The 19,077-nt window shown below is 44.9% G+C and overlaps 1 long non-coding RNA gene across 1 annotated transcript in view; it reads right to left on the bottom strand.

Annotated features, from left to right (window-relative positions):
* The window catches only part of LOC309447055, a 75,201-nt gene extending 65,602 nt beyond the window's left edge, over positions 1-9,599 (bottom strand). The window contains exons 1-4 of the long non-coding RNA XR_014185552.1: positions 9,509-9,599; positions 8,643-8,753; positions 1,892-1,999; positions 1,273-1,419 (exon numbers count right to left, since the gene is read on the bottom strand). This is a non-coding gene — a long non-coding RNA (uncharacterized lncRNA). The remainder of the gene's footprint in view (positions 1-1,272; positions 1,420-1,891; positions 2,000-8,642; positions 8,754-9,508) is intronic.
* Positions 9,600-19,077: the final 9,478 nt, after the last annotated feature.

Below are 19,077 nucleotides of genomic sequence, written 5' to 3' on the forward strand. Positions count from 1 at the left end.
GAATCATAGAATGGTTTGTGTTGGAAGGGACCTTAAAGATCATCTAATTCCAATGCCCTGCCATGGACAGGGACACCAGACCTGGTTGCTCAGAGCCCTGTCCATCCTGTCCTTGACCACTTCCGGGGATGGGTGGGGCATCCACAACTTCTCTAGGCAGCTTGTTCCAGTGCCTCAGCACCTTAATAATGAAGAACTTCTTTCTTGAATCTAATCTAAATCGACCTTCTTTCCATTCCCCCCTGTCCTGTTCAAGACATGCCCTTGTAAAAAGTCTCCAGCTTTCTTGTAGGTCACTTTAGGTTCTGGAAGGCTGCTATAAGGTCTCCCCAGAGCCTTCTCTTCCCAAGGCTAAACAACCCCAACTCTTTCAGCCTGTCCTCATAGGTGAGGCACTCCAGCCCTCCGAAGTCACGGTGAAGCACCATGAAGGACCAGCAGTTCCTTGGCAGAGACAAATTTTGGCACACAGACCACTGTTACGACACATCAACAGTGTCTCTAAATCATGCCATCTCTCTTACCCTGCATTTCCTCAGATGCCACCACCTGCTCCTGGTTTCTCTGCAGTGGACAAAATGCAGAGTCCTGCCTGGGGCCACACACTGGAAGGACTGACCCTTGGGGCCCATTACTTGCACACTCTGTGGCACCAACTCACCTCCTTAGCACGTCACCTCAAAGGTCAGCCTTGTCACCTCGCACACAACAGGCTGCCTGTGGCATTGCCTCAGGCAAGAAAAGAAAACTGATGGGTGTACCCCTCCATTCCTTCCTCACATACCCATACCCTGCTTTTAGCCTATCTACAGGTTAAAGAGACAATATATTGTTGGGAAGAATGAAGGTGCATGAGGGAAGAAGGGAAGAGGAAATTGTCAAACACTTCTTCCTTTGTTCAGACCCTGATGGGAACAGCAGAGTAACAGTGGGCACAGTCTCAGGGGCTCTATCAGCCATTTCAGCTGGATTATTTCAATGCATTACACCTTGACTCTAGTTGAGGTGAAAGACACACAGACAGTGCCAAGGTATGTTAAAGACACGCCCACAGATGTCTGCCTAAGCTCTCATTTTCACAGGAACTACAGCTCTCAGCTTCCAAGTAACTTCTGTCTTTTATTTTCAGGGAGACCACACAACTTTGGACAATTTTCTCAGAAACCTCAAAGACTGCAGGACCATGTATACAGTGATTCAAACACAGGTTAGTGGTAATTGAGAGCTATTAAGTTAATTTGGAAATCCTTTCAGCAATATCAGCTTACTTACACAGTTGCACTCACTGTTGCAGCTCTGCTCCTGTCTGAAGTGTTCACAGCCCACCTGAGTCCAGGCTGCAGGAGCCCTTGATGCAGACCAGTGAGGAGTGAATGAGAAACACATGAGCAGCACCTGAGGAGTGAGGTACTGCTGGCACTAGAAGGAAACAAGAAGCAGACTCAGGAGCAGAGGCTGAGGTACGTGTTGATGTTGAAAGCTTGAGACAGTCCACACATGTCCACCTCTGTTGACTGTACAAGCACTAATATTCAAAAGCAGCGGTGGGCTCTCCGTGAAGCATTGACACTAGTAGGGCCACAAAGGTGGGAGTGGGGCTGGTGTTGTGTGCTGAAGGGACACAGGCTGTGCAGAAAATATTGTCCCCAAGCCTGAGGCAGGTAGCCCCTGAATGCTTTCCACATTGATTTGCTTACAACATTTTCAAGAGAGAGCTTGCCAGTGGAGCTGCTTGGGGTGATGGGAAGTGGTAAGGACTGACACTGTCTGCTTGCTCTAAGCTTGTACAAGTCAATGCCAGAGGTTTTGTCAGATGCTCACTCTGCTGGGAAATTGCAACCAACATCTGCATGGCCTGTGACAGCAAAATCCAAAATGGTTCTCACCTTACCTGGCTCCCAGGTGCAACCTCAACAGGACACCAGCTCTCAGAAGGGAGTCCAGCCTGGTTCCAGTTCTGCTAGCGAGTGCTGGCGAGCAGAACCTCTGTCAGTGCACTCTGAAGAAAGCAATGGGAGATGGTTCTTTAAGAGCAGACCTCAGTTTTCAATCACAAGGACATTAAGAAAGCCACCCAACATGTTGCAGAGATGCCAGCCTGGTGCTCCCTTCTCCTCACACTGCACAACTTTTCCTGTGGCTCCCTAGCAGACTCCCAACCTTGTTCATCCCTCCTCATCCCCTGCAGTTTCGCCTTGCCTGACAGCATGCATTCATCTGCCCCCACAGCCAGGGTCCCTTGTGGTGAGCCCTGCCCCCCTAAATTCACTGAGGAGCTGCCTGCTCCTCTTGAGTGGCTCAAGAATCTCTGGCCACACCTGCAGGCTTCCCCAAAGCTTGAGTGGCACTGGGCAGACTCTGGATGGCACACAGCTTCCATGAGTATCCCTGTCAGCTGTGATGGCTTGGACAAGCATAAACTTCAGAGACTCTCTGACATCCTGCTTTACAGACGCTGCACTGCCCTTTGTCTCACATTGCCTGCACCATGGAAGCTTGAGGATGTGTCATCAGCATGAAGGAACTGCAGCCAGCAAAGCCAGGCACAGGGAAGAGAGAAGAAGGCAGGCGTGAAGAGGAGTGAGCAGGCTGATGGCTCCTGGGCACACTGGTAAGTTCCTGTGCTGACTTGTACAAAAGATCTGTCACAAAGGGCATTGGTGAGAAACGACAGGCAGGTCACTGAAGCAGCAGCTCTTGCACCGTAGCTATAAATGTGTCTGTTCTGACTTACACCAGCCTTCTTTAGACTCTGGGTTGCAAAGTCAACTGTTTCTTCCTCCAGCCTCCTGTGTGTTTCACTTGCACAGAGTCACACACCCACTGGTATCTCTCTGGCTCTCCAGGATGGCATTGAAAATGAAGCAGCAGCCATGCACCCTAAGCTCAGGGACAGGTGCACACCCTCAGGCAGGACACGGCTGAGCTGTGCTGATGGGACTGAGACTTGGACTAATGTCCCCAGAAAATTCACAGCTCCCTCCTGGCCCTGCCTTCTGGGTTCTGAGGTCCCACCAGATTGCCCATCAGCCTTCACCAGAGTCACTCCCAGAGGAGAAGAAAAGGCCACAGAGAGATTTGGAGGTTGTGTGTGTCAGGAGGAGCAGCCCATCAGTTGTCTCCCTTCATCCTCACTGCCAAAAGCTCAAAATAGTCCCGCTCTTGCAAGACTCCTGCGCGGGGTCAGGCCTGTTTGTGCAGATGACGTGCTTCCACTAATAGCACTCCAAGACATTCCTCGGGGGGTAGGTTGCCTTCTATATCTCAGTGCAACGTGCTGCCATGTAGGAGCTGGACAACTGTGTTGTGTCCTAAGACGGCAGATGCTATTCTTATCCCAGAGACACTTGCTGCAGCACAGCTCCTTTCTCAGCTGCAATGTTAAAAATCAGAAGCAGCCCCGAGTGTTCTCTCCTTGGTAAGAGTAGAAAGAAAGAGTCCGTGCAATGGTGCTGTGCCACCCCAGCGTCTGGGTGCTCGCCGTGCCCCCCTGGGATGTGCTGCCCCTTGGGGAACACAGCAGCTGCCCAGGTACTTCCAGGGGTCAGCTCATTTTGGGGTGGATGGGGGCAACACTTCTCTTGGACACCAACAGCTGAAAAAGGCAGGCTGGGCTGTAGCTCTGAAAGAGCACAAATTTGCAATTATGTCTCCTTGAATCCCTGTCTGGGTGAGGATGAAGACAGGGCTGGGCTTGCTCTGAGGTTCAGCAGCGTTGCAGAAGGCCATGTCCCTTTTCTCCGGCTGTGCTCTCACTGCACTCACTGAGGGAAGGTAGCCGGGCTGTCCACCAGAGATCCATCAAGGGCCAAGGAGTCCCAGGGCTGCACGTGAACCCCTGGCCAGGCCGGTGGCTGTCACTTGGTGGTTATGGAGACGCAGCTCTGCCTGCAGCCTCCCTGCACTGGCCCTTTGGAGAGTCGGTGTCACTGTCACCACAGGCAATCAGGCAGAGGAACCCAAGGCCCAGAGACATCGGTTGGGACAGTGGCTGTGGCCTCACCATTTTGGCTGTTGCTCTAAGGGCACAGGCCCCATCAGCTTTCCTCTGGGCTGGGGCTCCAGCAGGCTCCTGTCAGTCACGGGAGCTCAGCAGGCAGCAGCTGACAGGCCCGCTGCTCAAGGCAGCCATTGCCAGCGGGTGGCAGCATGGAGCCGCCCAGGTGAGTCCTCTGGGTGGCTGGCGACTGGGCCCGACTTAAAAACCAGAGAGTCATAAATTAGTTTGGGTTGGAAGGGACCTTCAAGGGTCATCTATTCCAGCCCCCTGCCATGAGCAGGGGCATTTGCACCCAGCTCAGATTGATCAGAGCCCCCTCCAGCCTGGCCTGGATGTCTCCAGGGATGGGGCATCCACCACCTGGGCAACTTGGGACAGTATTTTACCACCCTCATTGTAAAAAATCTCTTCCTCACGTCTAGCCTGAATCTCCCCTCTTTTAGTTTAAGACTATTACGCTTGTCCTGTTGTAACGGGCAACCATACCACTAGCCTGCTAGGCCTCTAGGAGATGAGGGGTGACTACCTTCAGAGTGAGACAGGTGTGGCTTTCTTTGTCTAACGGTTTTTCCCCTGAAATGCTTTTGTTTTGAATGAAAACTTTTAGGAAAGCTGGCTGGCCAGTAACTAGCCTGGTAAACTGGTTAAGTGCACATCAGTCTTGGCTAAACCTCATGTAATTTTAAGAGTAATTGCTGGAAAGAGTAGTCCTGTTTTGTGAGGAAATTATCTCTCAGATGAAAGCTTTTAATGGGTGTTTTTAAAGCTGTGGAAACTTCCTGGCCCAATAAGATGCTTGAATCACACCAGAAAGGTTGAAATCCAAGCAGGTGGGTCAGCCAGTCTCATGTGTTCACCTCTGGGACAGAACTAAGACAGGTGGAATGGATCAAGAAAGGCCTGGGTAGGGTCATCAATGCTGAAAGAAAAGACTTTGAGCTGAAAGAAGCAGCCACACGTCAATGTGCAGAGCCTCATTTACACTGGACCCTCTGCCCAGAAATGGCATCATGGAGGGGCTCGGAAGTGTGTGACTATCAAAAGAACAACAGGCAGCACCAATGGCCCTGCCAACTCTACCACACACCTGGTAGAGAAGCCTAAGGAGAGCAACTGTAGCACCTCTTCTGACAGCTGTGATCTGGCTGGGCCTTCATTGGGCAGGTACCAGGAGAAGCCCAGGGCTCTGGATCACCTTCAGCCATTGTAGGATGACCAGGAGATCCAGCCTCCACAGATGAGGACCTCATAGACTCTTAGGCCAGCAAGGACAACAAAGAAAGCCCATTGCGGCCTCAAGTATAGATAAGTCATTCCCAAAATGGCATTATGAACCCAAGCAAAGCCCACCTTCACTGTTCACACACAAAAACAGAGCAGGACTACAGTGTGAAGAAGAAATCCTGCCCCTCATCTCTCACATCTGACTCTTCTGTCTTGAGGTTTCCTCGTGCAGAGGAAGCCTGGGTCTGGGGTGAGAGCAATCACACATCAGAGTCCATTTTCCCTCAGGGACATATCAGCAGGACCGGCTCTCTGGGAGACAGGGCCGCTGTGAGAATGAGGGTCAGTAACTAACACACACTTATAGCACAGGCTGTCTCTCCCTTAGTGAGCAGAGCAGGTGAGAGTCGCTAGAGGTGAATACCTGTCTGAGGTGCACCCCTGTCCTGCAAACCAAAGTGTGGGACAACAGGAAGATTTGCTTCTATAACATTTTTTTGTTTGACACGAAGCATGAATGAAGACATGCTCAAAGATTCCCCATCCAATTAATGCTAATTACACAGTGGCAGCACGTGCAGACCCCAGGTGAGACAGGAGGTGGGTGACACCCACCCCCAAAGACAAGGTCCTTGTCCCAGAGGGGACGGTCCAGTCTGGGAGTGTCTGTCTGAGGCTGCAGGCACAGAAGTGCCCTCCATCTGCAGTGCCCTACTCTTCTTCTGCCCTGGCATGTAGCAATGAGCTAGCTATGACTGCAGCAGAAGAAGGCATTGGAAGGCCAAGAACAGACTCTTGCCTTATTTAGGCGAGCTGTGCTTCATGCCCTTGGCTCTGCTGATCTCCCTCCAAGGAACCTGTGGCCAGAATGTGACATTTCCTTCATGATACAGCTACTGAGACAGTAACAGGCTGTCCTGGCATGAACCTGCCAGAGACCTGGGTCTCCAGGGCCAAGAGCCTCTGGGATAAGATCCATAATGGCCAGTAAAGAGCAGTTGGGCATCTCCTCCTGGGATTTCTGTTGGCTTTTAAAGCAAAGGCATTCAGTTCCACACTGGGGAACCTCACCGTATATCTGCCACATGAGCTGCTATTTGAACCACACCACTTCTTCCAAGTAGTAAGCAATAGGACGAGAGAAAATGACCTCAGGTTGTGCCAGGGGAGGTTTAGGTTGGATATTAGGTAACATTTCTTCCCGGAAGGGGTTTTCAGGCATTGGAACAGGCTGCATGGGGATGTGGTGGAGTCACCATCCCTGGGGGGCATTTAAAAGATGTGGAGATGAGGCTCTTAAGGACATGGTTTAATGCCAGAGTAAGGTTATGGTTGGACTCAATGAACTTGAGGGTCTCTTCCAACCTAAATGATTCTATGATTATCATGACTACCTGCTGTGGTTACCTTGTATGGCTGTCACATTGCAGACTTTGTGAAGGGCCTGAGAGCTTGTGGGAGAGGAGCATTCAACCACTATGGCAGGCGAAATGGGATCAGGATTAAAAGCAGCTCTATGAAACTGGAGCAATTGTCTCAAATTTTCAGAAGGAGGTTTTATGAAGAGAAGAAAACTACTTTGGAAAAGACTAGATGAGATGGACAAATACATGGTTTATGTCTGTTGAACTGAGAAGGAAAGGAAGTGAGGATTATAATGTATCATAAGTAAACATTAAAAAAAAGGACATCTTGGTAATTTTGAAGATTTCTAGGCATTTTTTGGTCTACATTTGTGTTTGGATGTTATTGTTGCTCTAATAGGAAAAAAGTAATATTTCAGTGGGTTGGATTGATAATAATATGAAAAAAAGAAACAGTACATTTAGTTTAGAAAATATATTTTGAACGAAATAGAATCATAAAAACATTTACCATAATTTAGAAATGCTTTAAATATGTGATCTGCCTTACTTGAAAATTATTGTATTCTTTAGGATTTTGAGATCACATCAGTCTAAAGAATGTTAAATTGCGCAGGTTATTTTTTTAGGATCCTTGCAACTTGCTGTAATTTTCAATCTGAACTAAATATCTTTGTCAAGTTGTGCTCTTCCTAAAGCCATCTTTTGATATTGTCCTGTGCTTGAATGACAGTGCAGATTTATTGAGAATATGATCTATTACCTTATTAAGACACAGGTAGAACACCAGTAAGAAAGTATAGTTTTCTTTTTCTTGGCTTGTGATTATCTGCTATGTGAGGAGGTCAGGGGTTGCTTAACACTGATGCTCTATTTTTAAACTGTCATCTGATCAGTACTAGTGCAAAGGTCCTGAAAAAGATGTTGGTTCATAACGGACATGAAGAAGGACCTCTCAGAAAAAAGTTTAAAATAGATGCAGTTAATGGGCTCAAGTAGAGCAGAGCTTCTGTCCCATATGGGGATGGGCAGGGGATCTCCGGAGTGCAAGAGCAGTGTTCCAGCAATAGTAGCACAAATGGTTGAAGACATTTCCTGTCAGACACTCTTTGGTGACAGTTCACTCCGTGAGCTCCCCGTCAAACCCCGGGCAAGCAGGAAATCACTTAGCACCTGAGTTTTGCTGCTCAGGTGTCATGACAGTGCTCTTACACCTCCCACAGAACACGCACCCCCCCAGCCCCACCATGGCAGCAGCACAGCCCCAATATCAACATGGTACTGCTGGGAGACATACAGTTCAGCACACATGAAGGCTTTGGACTTGGAATCCAAAGAGGTAAAGTCCAAGCTTAGCTAACGTGTGAGCCAGACAGCAGTGTGAGGTCATGGGATGGCTCTGCTCTGAGAGCCGTGCTTCAGGAACACATGGCCAACTGGAGGGATTTGTCAGGGGGCCGAAGGGACTGGTCTGTACTACCTGGCATGGCAGTGACAAAAGGCCATTGCACTTTTAGCTGGTTAGGCTAATATTAAAATAGGCTAATTTTGCATGAATGCTAATATATCCCATCCTCCAGTAAGAAGTGTTATCCTATTATTCTCCAACCTGAAAGCAAGTTTTGAGAATCCTCTTTTTCATTGTAACTAATGAATGTGAGGATTACCAATAGAAAACATCTCACATGGTGTGAATACTTCAGACTCTTTCTGCTCTTGAGAATGCCTTGCATTATGTAAATAGTTCTAATTTTCAGAAGTCTTTCTTGTTTCATGAAGATAATAGGTAAAAGTTTTGGATATAATTGTAACAACCACTTATAGCAACAAAAAGCTACTTGCGAAAATCTAAACAAATCTGTCTCCATAGTAAAACCTCTCCCTGCTTCCCTCACAGATGTACTGTCAACAGAGAGACATGCCAATTAATCAAGAGTCTGGTGATTTTAGTTTATATTGCTGTCCTTATTTCTTCTCCTTTCATGTTATTCTCCAACTCTTTTTATCTTTTCCTTTCCCTTCCATCGTCTTGAGAGCCTGCCCGCCCCACTCACCTGTTCTGTAACTGAAGCTGTCCAGCTGCTTCGGCATGTGATGGAAAGGGCATCCTGAATGTCACCTCCTTGGCCGTGGGCTACTACTCACATATCTTTCTCTGACATTTGCTGTGGAGATAGGAGGAATTTCAGTAACCATAGAAATCTCATGCACACTCAAGAGCTGTTACTCTTTAAATCTTAAAGTGCTATGTGTTCAGAGTCTCTAATGTCTAGCTGATTTTGCCATCCCTCTTCACTTCTCTTTGCAAGACTTTTACTCAGTGGGAAGCTACTTAGGTGTCATCAGAGCAAAGTAAAGACATTCCTGGGTTTAAAATCTGCTGTTGAAACTTCCCAAGCAAAAGTCACATTTTTTTTCCCCCTGCTGTGAGGTCAAATAACAACTGCATCAAACATGGCAGAAATCAGTCTCCAATCAAAGGAACAGGATCAGAAGACAGCAAGGCCATCTCAGTCCACTCATAGCTGGCCTGAGATACAAACAGGTTCTGAACAGCAACAGACACAAAGTTTATCTCACTTGTGTTTTGTCTTTGCAATAGCCAAACCAGTAACTGGCCTAACATAGCTTACATATTACCAGGTTAGTTAGTCTTTTATTTGTTAGGCCTATGACTGGATTTTCCCCAGAAATAATCCCTAACTCCTTTGCTACTCCATGCTTTTTAGCACTGCTCATCTAGAATGATGTCTCAAATCCCTGAATGACAAGTCTTACCCAGATAAACAACAAACAATCCCCCAGACTAGATACGCTATGCCAGGAGCAGAGAAAGCACTCATCACGTCCCATTTAATTCAACACAATGCCCACCTTTCAGTAGAACTAAAATAATGTTTTATGTGAAAATTGTCCTTACCATCTCCATGATCCAGCATCCAGCCACATCTTAGCAGAAGTGTCAGAATGAGGAGCTTTGCACCAGAGAATCAGTGTTCCGGCATTTCTGCTTGTCTCATGCCAGCATTCCTGAGAGGTCTTATTTTACCCAGGGATCTTCAGTAGGAGGCTACACATTCCGTGTCAGCCTTTTCATTAAGGATCCACAGGCACCAAGTTACCTCTTGGCATGTTTTATAAATATTAACAGCATAGCTGAGAACAGCCTTTGCAAGCTGCAAATCCCAGCAAGAATTTTTTTCAAGATTAGTGTAAAAACTAAGACTAAACAGTAAAAAATACTGAACATCTTTCATTTTTAAACAGAAACTTGGGTGCTTATTTTTGTGTTTTGTGAGCCATTCAGCATTATAGGACAACCTATTTTGTTGCGTGTTGATAATTTGATTCCTTTAGTTAAAGGCTTGTCACATCCTAGCAGTCTCGTTCCCTCAAAAAATTATTCTAGTAACTCTGTCCACTTCCTAAAACCATGTGTTAAATAACCTGTTTTCATGACAAGAAGAAATGTGTATGTATTCCAGCTGTAGCATTTGGATTAGGTGGTGGTGTGTTGTTTCTCTGGGTTCAATCTACTGAAACTAAGCTACTTCTATAATCAGAATGGAGAGAATTATTTAAAATGTTTAAATCTTAAGAGTTTTAGCTTTACTTGCATAGACAGGCTTTAGATCTGAAAGTGCTTGGGATGCAAAGGAATTGCATAGCAACTTTGGAGAAAGGGTATTTTGTGCTATGAAGTATGGATTTCTCAAGAAAACATCTTATACAACTAATCTCAGTCTATTCACACATCACCTGGAAATCACTTGGTTATCTGAACAGGTGACCAGTATTTTGTCAAGAACCAGTGACCAAACCCTATGTTTTACCCACTCCACAGAAAAGAACGAAACATTAGTTGATCTGTGGAGAACTCCTGGACTATCCACATTTAGAGGAAGTGTGATCCAGAGTAAAGCAACAGGGATGTGTAAAATGCAACTCCAGGATCTCTGGTCATTATGGAAGCTGATCATCCTTCTGTGTAGAACAGGACAGTACAGTACACTTTTGTCTCAATATTTATTCAAAATGTTCTGTGGTAAATGTCTTACACTGAATCCTAGGCCTCTTGTTTCCTTCAATGGAAATCAAATAACCTTCTCAAGTGGTAAGTTCCTGACCAACAGAACTGCAATGCGTGCTGGCCACCCTGCAGTCTAAAAATAATCATAAAATATGATGAAAGCACAACAGATGATATTTCAGTTAAATGTCTTTGAAAGACCTCATAGAGACTGAACAGCCTAAAGGTTTTACTTACAAAGTCTAATTGTAATGCCCATTTTTGTGTTTAATTTCTGGAGGCTACGGGCTGTATGTGTCTGTAATGTATTGTCAAAACATTGGAACTGATGAAATATCAGGATGTCCCTCGAAAAGCTGATATATTGCTGCCCTCCACTGCAATCAATGGAGTGGTATTTGTTAAAAGGTTGTGACTGGGAAGGAGGTGGGAAAGCCTTGTCCTGGCTGCTTCAATGTGGGTCAGGCGAAGTCTTCTGAAGGGAAGACTGGACCTTAGCTGATAGCAGTTAAACAGGACAGGAAGATGAGAGGTAACTTGCAGAGCGAAGGGGAGAACAGGGGTGCATGAAGAGATCTTAATGCAGGAGCCTGCAGCAGGCTGCTCAGAATAGCAGGGAGCAGGCACACAGTCAGGTCTCAAAAGTATCAGCTAGAAGGATGTCCAACAGACTGGAAAGGTTTGCAGAGTTTGCTGAACCCAGACAACTAAAAATCCCACATCTGAAACCTATACTGGAGAAAAGGGCTTGTCCCAGAAAGATACACAGGGCAGAGAGAATTGTATTTATATGCTTTCGGTCCTATATACTCTGAGGTTAGCGGAGATTCTGTCAGAGTCACTCTGAGCCCTCAGCAAATTTTAAAAGTCATTTGTTTGTACTGTTTTAGTAGAAAGGACAAGATACAAAGTGACATAGGTTCATGCTGCCATGTCTAGCGGAGAACTGCAGTTAGTCTCTGGAAAGAATCAACATCCTAACTTGAAAGGCATGACTAAAGATCAGCTGTTACAATTTTTTTAGTGACAAACCTTTCAATGTTGTTTTCCATAAGTATATATTAGAACATTAATATGTTTCAGGGACTGTTAGCAAAGGAATTTAAGTATTAGACACAGACCTTATATTTACTGTGTACTTCTGCTATGGAAACCTAGCTGTTTCCTGCAATGGGCACGTCCGAATGGTATGAACACGAGGTACAGGTGTCCAGTGACACACAGACAGTCTGGACACAGCTCCTCTAACATGGGTCTCCAGAGGCAAGTGGGGAGGGAATGAATTGTGAGCTGCCAGTCAATAGTCCCCATGCTCTTCAGAGGTCAGAGCTGTTCTGGTGTTGTTTCCCTAGATCTGCCATTCAAGTTCACTGTGGAAAATGAAGGGATGCAGGATTTCTGTCATGTGTCAGTAGGAACCAGCCTTAAGTCAAATATTTGAAGTGGGAGGCGAGGAGGTTACTTCTTGGGAGCAGAGTGCTAGGCAGGTGAAATGCCTTTTTTCTTTCGTTTTGCTCTACCTCAGCTTTGCTCTTCCTTTTGCTGGAACTGATGCCTTCCTACCCAGCCAGCCAGATCTGTTGTCCCTAGTGACAGCTGTCACATGCAATGAACATCTGCAGGGGAGGCCTTCTTTGATACAGATGTCCCAAGATCAAATTTGAAGTTAACCTGCAGCCCTAGAGTTGTGCCTGAGTAGCCCAGTGCAGAAGGCAGCCACTTGTATCTTCAACAGGATTTTCTGGAAGTTGTGGTATTTTAATAGTAGTAGCTGCTTTTGTTGAAAATCATGTGATGAGATGTTTCTTACTGACTTGTGCTTGACATTTCCAACCACTCAAAGTGGACGATAGCCTTCCACAAACAGTCTGAATATGATTCTGTCTATATACCTATAGGACAATGAATGTAGTTATGGCCTGGTAGGAAAGCACTTTTGGCTGCGTTTGCTCTGCAGAAACCTCTTGAGGCCCAGCCTCTCAGTGAGGGAGTCACAAAGAAACACTGAAATGACATTTCACAGAAAGATAGAGAGAGTTTCAGCAAGAATTTCTCATTTCCCTGACCTGCCTTTTGACTTTGTTGCAATTAAGTTAGGTGCCAGGACAACTTCTCACAAGGTGGGACTGCACAGACTGCACTGCACTCCCACGTGTCATAAACACAAAATGCACTTCACTCCAAAATGGTGTATGTGTAAGAAATGTGGGACTGCAGCAGTCTTACAAATCAGCATGGAATGGGACACTATTTCATCACAATTCTCAATCTTCATCTCCGAAGGAAACAGCTCATGTTGTAATTTTTGCTCTTTGAGACTGAAAAAGAAATGTTAGAGAGTGTTAATCAGTGACTAAAGAACATTCCACTCTATTCTGAATTGAATCATGCTCTAATGAGTTTGCCTCTGGGATTCCTATAGGTGTGACAGCTGACGTCAGCTCAAGTCCTTTCCATTCCAGCAAAACTTTTGCTGCATCAACTTCACATATACGACACACCCACATTACTGCATCTTCTCTCTCCATGATCTGTCACTCCACAGAGGCTCATAACTAATTTTTTCTTCCTCTTTTACATACCCTATCCTGCATTACCCCATCTCAGTTTCCCCACTGATTCTTCTTGCCCTCACGCACCCAACCGTGACCTGTCCTTGGTGGGATGTTCCTTGCACTGCATGCCAACCCTTTCCCTGCTCATGCAATGGGTGGGACAGGCACACATGCACTTCACCTCTGCTCTCCTAGCTGCAGCCGGGCTTAGTTCATGCAGGCCCATGGCCTGTCAGAAGGCAGCACATACATGCAGACATTCCTGGTCTCTCCCAGGCCCTGAGCACCTCCCAGTTCCTGGTTGTGGCATCAGGGACCTCGATCACCTGAAGAGGAGCAGCCGAAGTGACCTGTCCCCAGGCACAGGAGACCCTGCTGTCTGTGTGGGACGTGACTCTGCTCTCCAGGCCATCGACCCACAGGAGGAGGTTTCCTACCGGAGCAGAAGCTGAGCAGCACTGAGCTCTCTCCAGTCTCCCAGGGCTCACTGGGAGGGGTTGTTTGCTTTATCCTATGAGCTCCATGCTGAGAGGGAGATAAGTATGTCACTTGGAGTCATGGTTTTAATCTTCATCTAGTGGCAGTAGTAATGTACTTATCTACACCCAATTTCACTCTGCAGTGCATCTTGTTATCCCCCTGAATCTCTTTCTACCTGTGCCCTCCCCTTGCCATGCCACTGTATAAACAATAAAATCTTGCAAGGCATACATCAGAGGACATGTTCATCATACAAGTACAATCAGTGTTATATTGGAATCTATTAATGCTTACTGGCTTGAATTAATGCTCTCCAAAGATACAGTCAGTAAGAAATAAATGCCACAGCAGCCAATCTCCAGGAAAAGTTACATGACAGAACTCAGAAGTCACAATTTTTCAGTACAAGGCACGATGTTACCCAACTTTTGGAGGTTCCTTTATGACTGGAGTGAATCTATAAATTAGTACTTCCTAACCTACTGCCTGTGAGGCGGATGACCTAGTGATTTAACAAATCTCCCCAAGACATGTGAAATTGTTTGGACTGGCTGGGAAACTTAGTTAAAAGTGGAAGCTAATGAGACTGCCAAAGGTATTTAATGACCGTGTAAAAATGACAAATTGCACAGAACTACACTGCTGCACTGTAATAAAAGGAAAAATGGGACCTCACAATTTACTCTCTATTGTACTGAAATTCGATGTTTGCCATTGGGTGACCTGTTTATAGTAAGATTTAACCTAGAGAAGATGTATAGACATTCCTAGCTGAATGTAAGAAATCAGCAGTGTCCCGCTTCAGTCACATCTTTCAAGTTGTAGAACAGAATGGGTGAGTGCTATATACAGATTTGGGGCCTGTGATAATTTTTTTCCTAGTTTTATTTTTGGCAGGAGCTTCTGACACCTGAACACTGACCATAAGGTTTCTTCCACTAATGAACACCTTGAAACCTATGGACAAAAGGCTGTGAAATCTCCTTCTACACTGGAATGTTATATACTCAAGTCTCCAGATCACAATGTAAATCTAAAAGTAAAACTCCATGTGAGATTCTGCCTGGTCATAGGCTGGAAATTTGTGTCTATGTACGTATTTTCACTTTGACTGTGATGTGTTGCTAGGTATTCTCTTTCTCTCTGTCTGCTACCACAGAGGCTGATGGAGGAGAAGTCATATCTTTAGGGCTGGCAGAGGGTGAGGCAGCTGCCTGATCACTTTCTCAAGATGGTTTTGTTTTCAGCATGCCTGAGTCTCTTCTTCTCCACGGGAAATGTCAGCACTGCAGCACCTTGTCCAGCACATTCTTTATCCAGACACTGCCCTCCCTCTGCCTTTTCTCTTTTTGACTGTGCTGTGCTTTGCTTTCAGCTGCAGTGGATTCCAGCCCTGCAGAGACAGTAACAGGATGAGGAGAAAGTTAGGAGTGGACAGGATCAATTTAATTTTCTTTTTTCGCATTAAGGTTGTGTCTTTTTTCAGCAGGTCCTTTACCAAGAACTAGCATTCCAATAGCTGCCCATTGTTAAATACCGTAAATGTTTCAGAAAGGTAGCAAAGAAATGCTGTGTAGCCCAGAAGTTTTCACAGGCACTCATAGGAGTGGCTAGAAGATTAAACGCCATGATTTTCTTTGCAGAAGTTTCCTCTCCTATAGAACATGGGCTTTCAAGGATAAGCTTCCTATGACCTTTCATTAATATCATTATTAGTCTCTAGAAAGAAACATTAGAGTATATGGTTACAAATGATAATCATACACAGACATTCTCACTGGCAAAGAAACAATAAACTCTTTTCCTCTTACTCTCTTTCACATGTATTGTCTTCTGATCTCTTTTTCTTTTGCAACATCTTCAAATCTAATCCAAGTGGCAAAGGTCTTTCCTTTCTAAACCTGTGCTGGGAATTCAAGTCTATCTTGTGATTAACATCACATACTCTGTCACAGCTGTCATTACTATAAATATTTTTTTTTCTTGCTTAAAATATATTTATTTTAATAGCATCTGTGGAAAGCAGGGAATTTTTGGTGGATCAGAATTGGAAAAATAAAATTGCATGCTATTACAGTTTTCAAATGAAATTTTAAGTGTTAAATATGTCTTATTTTTCTTCACACTGAGGGAAAGGTTTTAATTACTGTTCTCTCCAGCAGGGCTTACTGAATTTATACTTTCATTCATTTTATTTGCACTGAATTTTTTAATGCTAAGCACTGAGCAGTTTACTGTTCAACCCTATCCTTGATGGGCCTGATAAATTTGCAATCACCTTAATTTTACAACCAAACTAACAGAAAAATAGACAAGTTCAGTAGGTGTAGCCTGTAAGGACACCTCAAAGGCCAGTACATTTTTGAAGAACCTTCATAATTAGAATGTTAAGGAAAAAGGCAAACCCATAAGTCTGCAACCATACAATGAATTTTGCTAACTTTTAGAAATATCCCAAAAAATGAATCAGTACCAATTTCTTGACATGATATTTTAAACTTTCAGTTGTAAAACAATGTTTGAGAGAACAAATGGTAAAAGGAGCTCAGTTGAAAGTTAATCTTCCATTTAACAACAGCTTGTTCCTTTTTGAGCAGCACTGTGCGCCTCTATGCAATTGATTCCAGAGACTTCCGCCTATGTAGGACCTATGAAGGGTCTTACACTTTTCATTTTAACAGCTGTCTGTATCTGCTGGCGAGGCTGGTGCATTTACTGGATGGACGCATCTAAACGAGTCCAGCTCCTGTGGAAATCTTCCAGTGCTTCCACATGAGCAAGGTTCTTTTGTCTCCTAATCAGATTATTATAGGTCTTGTTTGCTTGTGAGGGTGGAGCTCACCACCTGTAATCCCAGAGCAACGAGAACAGACAGGAAATACCCATTTTTTGGGGTGTGCGTCCCTGACAATACACAATACCTCAGTGATTTCCTCAAAATTTCAGTCAGGACACGGATGAAAGTTTTAAAAAATTTGCTGATATGTCTTCATATCAAATCATTCAAGCAGATGTCAGATGCCCTTACACCACTCGATGTCTGGTTAGTTCCTTAGTCTTATGCACAAGTTACAGCCATCTCACTCCATCTAAGTTCAACTTGTAGTGCTCACCATAAGTTAAAACGACAAATCAAATGGATGTATTTTTTTGTAGTGCCTAGTTGCCAGACAATTTAGATGCACAGAATGTGAAGGTCCTATATGGTGTGATCCATGAGTCTCTGCTCACAACTAACTACAATCCCTGGAAATACTCCCTTATGTACTAGTGATTGCTCAGGTCCTTCCTGTAGGAGATAAGCGACACTTTCCTTACGTGTGGAGGGACTGAGAAGGTAATTTCTACGTCTCCTTTCTTCCCCAGTAATACTTAGATATTTTAGAGCAAGAACTCACATATTAAAAAATCCCCAGCTAGTTTCAATTGTTTTCCTCCTCTGGCAGGCCTGTATACATTTTCAATTATACTTCTTTGCTGATTATTTTTTATCTAGGCAAATCACAGACAGTCTTGATCTCTTAATTTTAGTTTAGTAAAAAATGCATAGTGAAATCCTGATGGTCATATTTTATAGATCTTATAGTTTAAGCTCTCTCATGAAGAAGAAACACTACTACTCATTTTCAGGAAACTTTGTAACCAAGCTGTATGTGTGCAAATTCCTGATTGTCTGTTTGGGAACTCTGATATATTGCTTTAAGTCTAGCCTTTCTGAAGGTCTTCTGCAAGCTGAAGCAGGATGTGAAAGTAACGACATTAATTGGTCCAAGTTGTAGTACTGTCAGTAACAGAGTTCATGTCTCTAAGAGCCTACTGAAGGTTTTGGGTCTGCTTATGCACAGCTTCAGGAGAGTGAGCCGTGCAGCCTTAGCAACCCATATCTGGATTTTAAAAAATGTCTGTTCATTCTCTGTGGGTTACTCTGCTTAACCAAATAGACCACATCACTTGTACAGTCCTTCCTTCTAGTCCTGTAAAGATCTAAATGCTAGTTATCTTATACTGCCTTTGGTGATTCATAATCCTATGACTAGCTGATCTAAGAACTCCATTTACTGACCTACTGTACTGTTCGGGAGAGTGGGGAAGGAGTAATGGAGATAAGTAAGAGAGGAAAAATTCCTCTTCCATTTGATAGGCTGTCTCACATGGGAAACGTTTCCATTGTCAAAGTCTAAGAAAACTTTCAAAAAATGTTTTAGATTTCTAACACTGGCTTATGAGGGCAGGGCAGATGCTGAATTCAAGCCCTCCATCCCAAAAGCACAGCTGAGTGTGCACACCTGGAGACACTTCACTCACTGGCTGCTTCCTTTTCAAACCAAGCCTTCCCTCGGCTGACTGCACACCCAGAGCTGCCTGGCCAAGTGCCTCACTCCTGCCTGTCACACAGCTGGGTCCTGCACAGCACAACAGCAAAACCCAGAAGAGCTCTGCTGAGAAGACTGGCTTTGTCATTGGCCACTGGGAAGTCAAAGATTTTCAGTCCCCAACCTGAGGGGGTAGAACCTCCAACTCTCACACCCTGGGAGAAGCCTCAGCCATCCCTTGCTCTTCTTGCATGATCTTTCTTACCCCAAGCTCTGAGCTGCCAGGACCTCTCTGTCCCCTCCTCGGCCAGGACCGACAGCCACTGGACACCACATGTCACCCCAGCACCCCGGGACTCAGCTGCAAGAGCCCCTTGGATCACAGTTGTGTTCTGGTTCCCACTGGAGGGAGGTGGTCCGACCAGCACCCCTTGGTGCTGCTCCCCATAGGGAGTCCTCCCAGGCAGGACTTCAGATGTCCCCCTGTCTCGCTGTTTCCCACCGGCTCCAGGCTCTCCCGGGCAGGGTGCAGAGCATTTCCATCAGCCTCCCCGGGCCCTGAGCGTGGAGCTCAGCAGTGAGCTCTGGGTTTCGGCTCCAAAAACTCTGCACTGCAGTGCTGCAGCCCTCATTGGAATGGGCTTTACAAGCACAGAACATTGCCTGATGCTGGGTATTGGATCAGATCAATGCACCATCCATGGACGTGTTATCCATTGAGCTCTTTAAATAAACAAAATGCCAATGACCAGAAGAAGAATTTGTTTAGATCTGACACAATTTGAAACAACTCAAGTAAGAGTTGTTATATATTTCCTCTGGATGAACTCTGTAAATCAGGAATTTTATCTTTTTGCTCAACTAAAAACACTGTTACACTTCACAGGATGCTGTGATTTTTCACTGTTAAAATCGGAAGCCATCTTTTGTTCTTACATGTTATGTGGTAGATGCCACAACAATTTTCAACTCCTTGTTTATTATTAGGGACATGCAGAATGTCTTCAGATACCTCACCTTTCTGGGAAATGATATATCTTTCAAATATGAAATATTTTAAAAATAATACACCTTTATGTTTGTCTTCATAATATCTTTATTTCCATCAGCA

Source organism: Streptopelia decaocto (genome assembly GCF_964273445.1).
Source record: "Streptopelia decaocto genome assembly, chromosome: 16".
Taxonomy (NCBI): Eukaryota; Metazoa; Chordata; class Aves; order Columbiformes; family Columbidae; genus Streptopelia; species Streptopelia decaocto.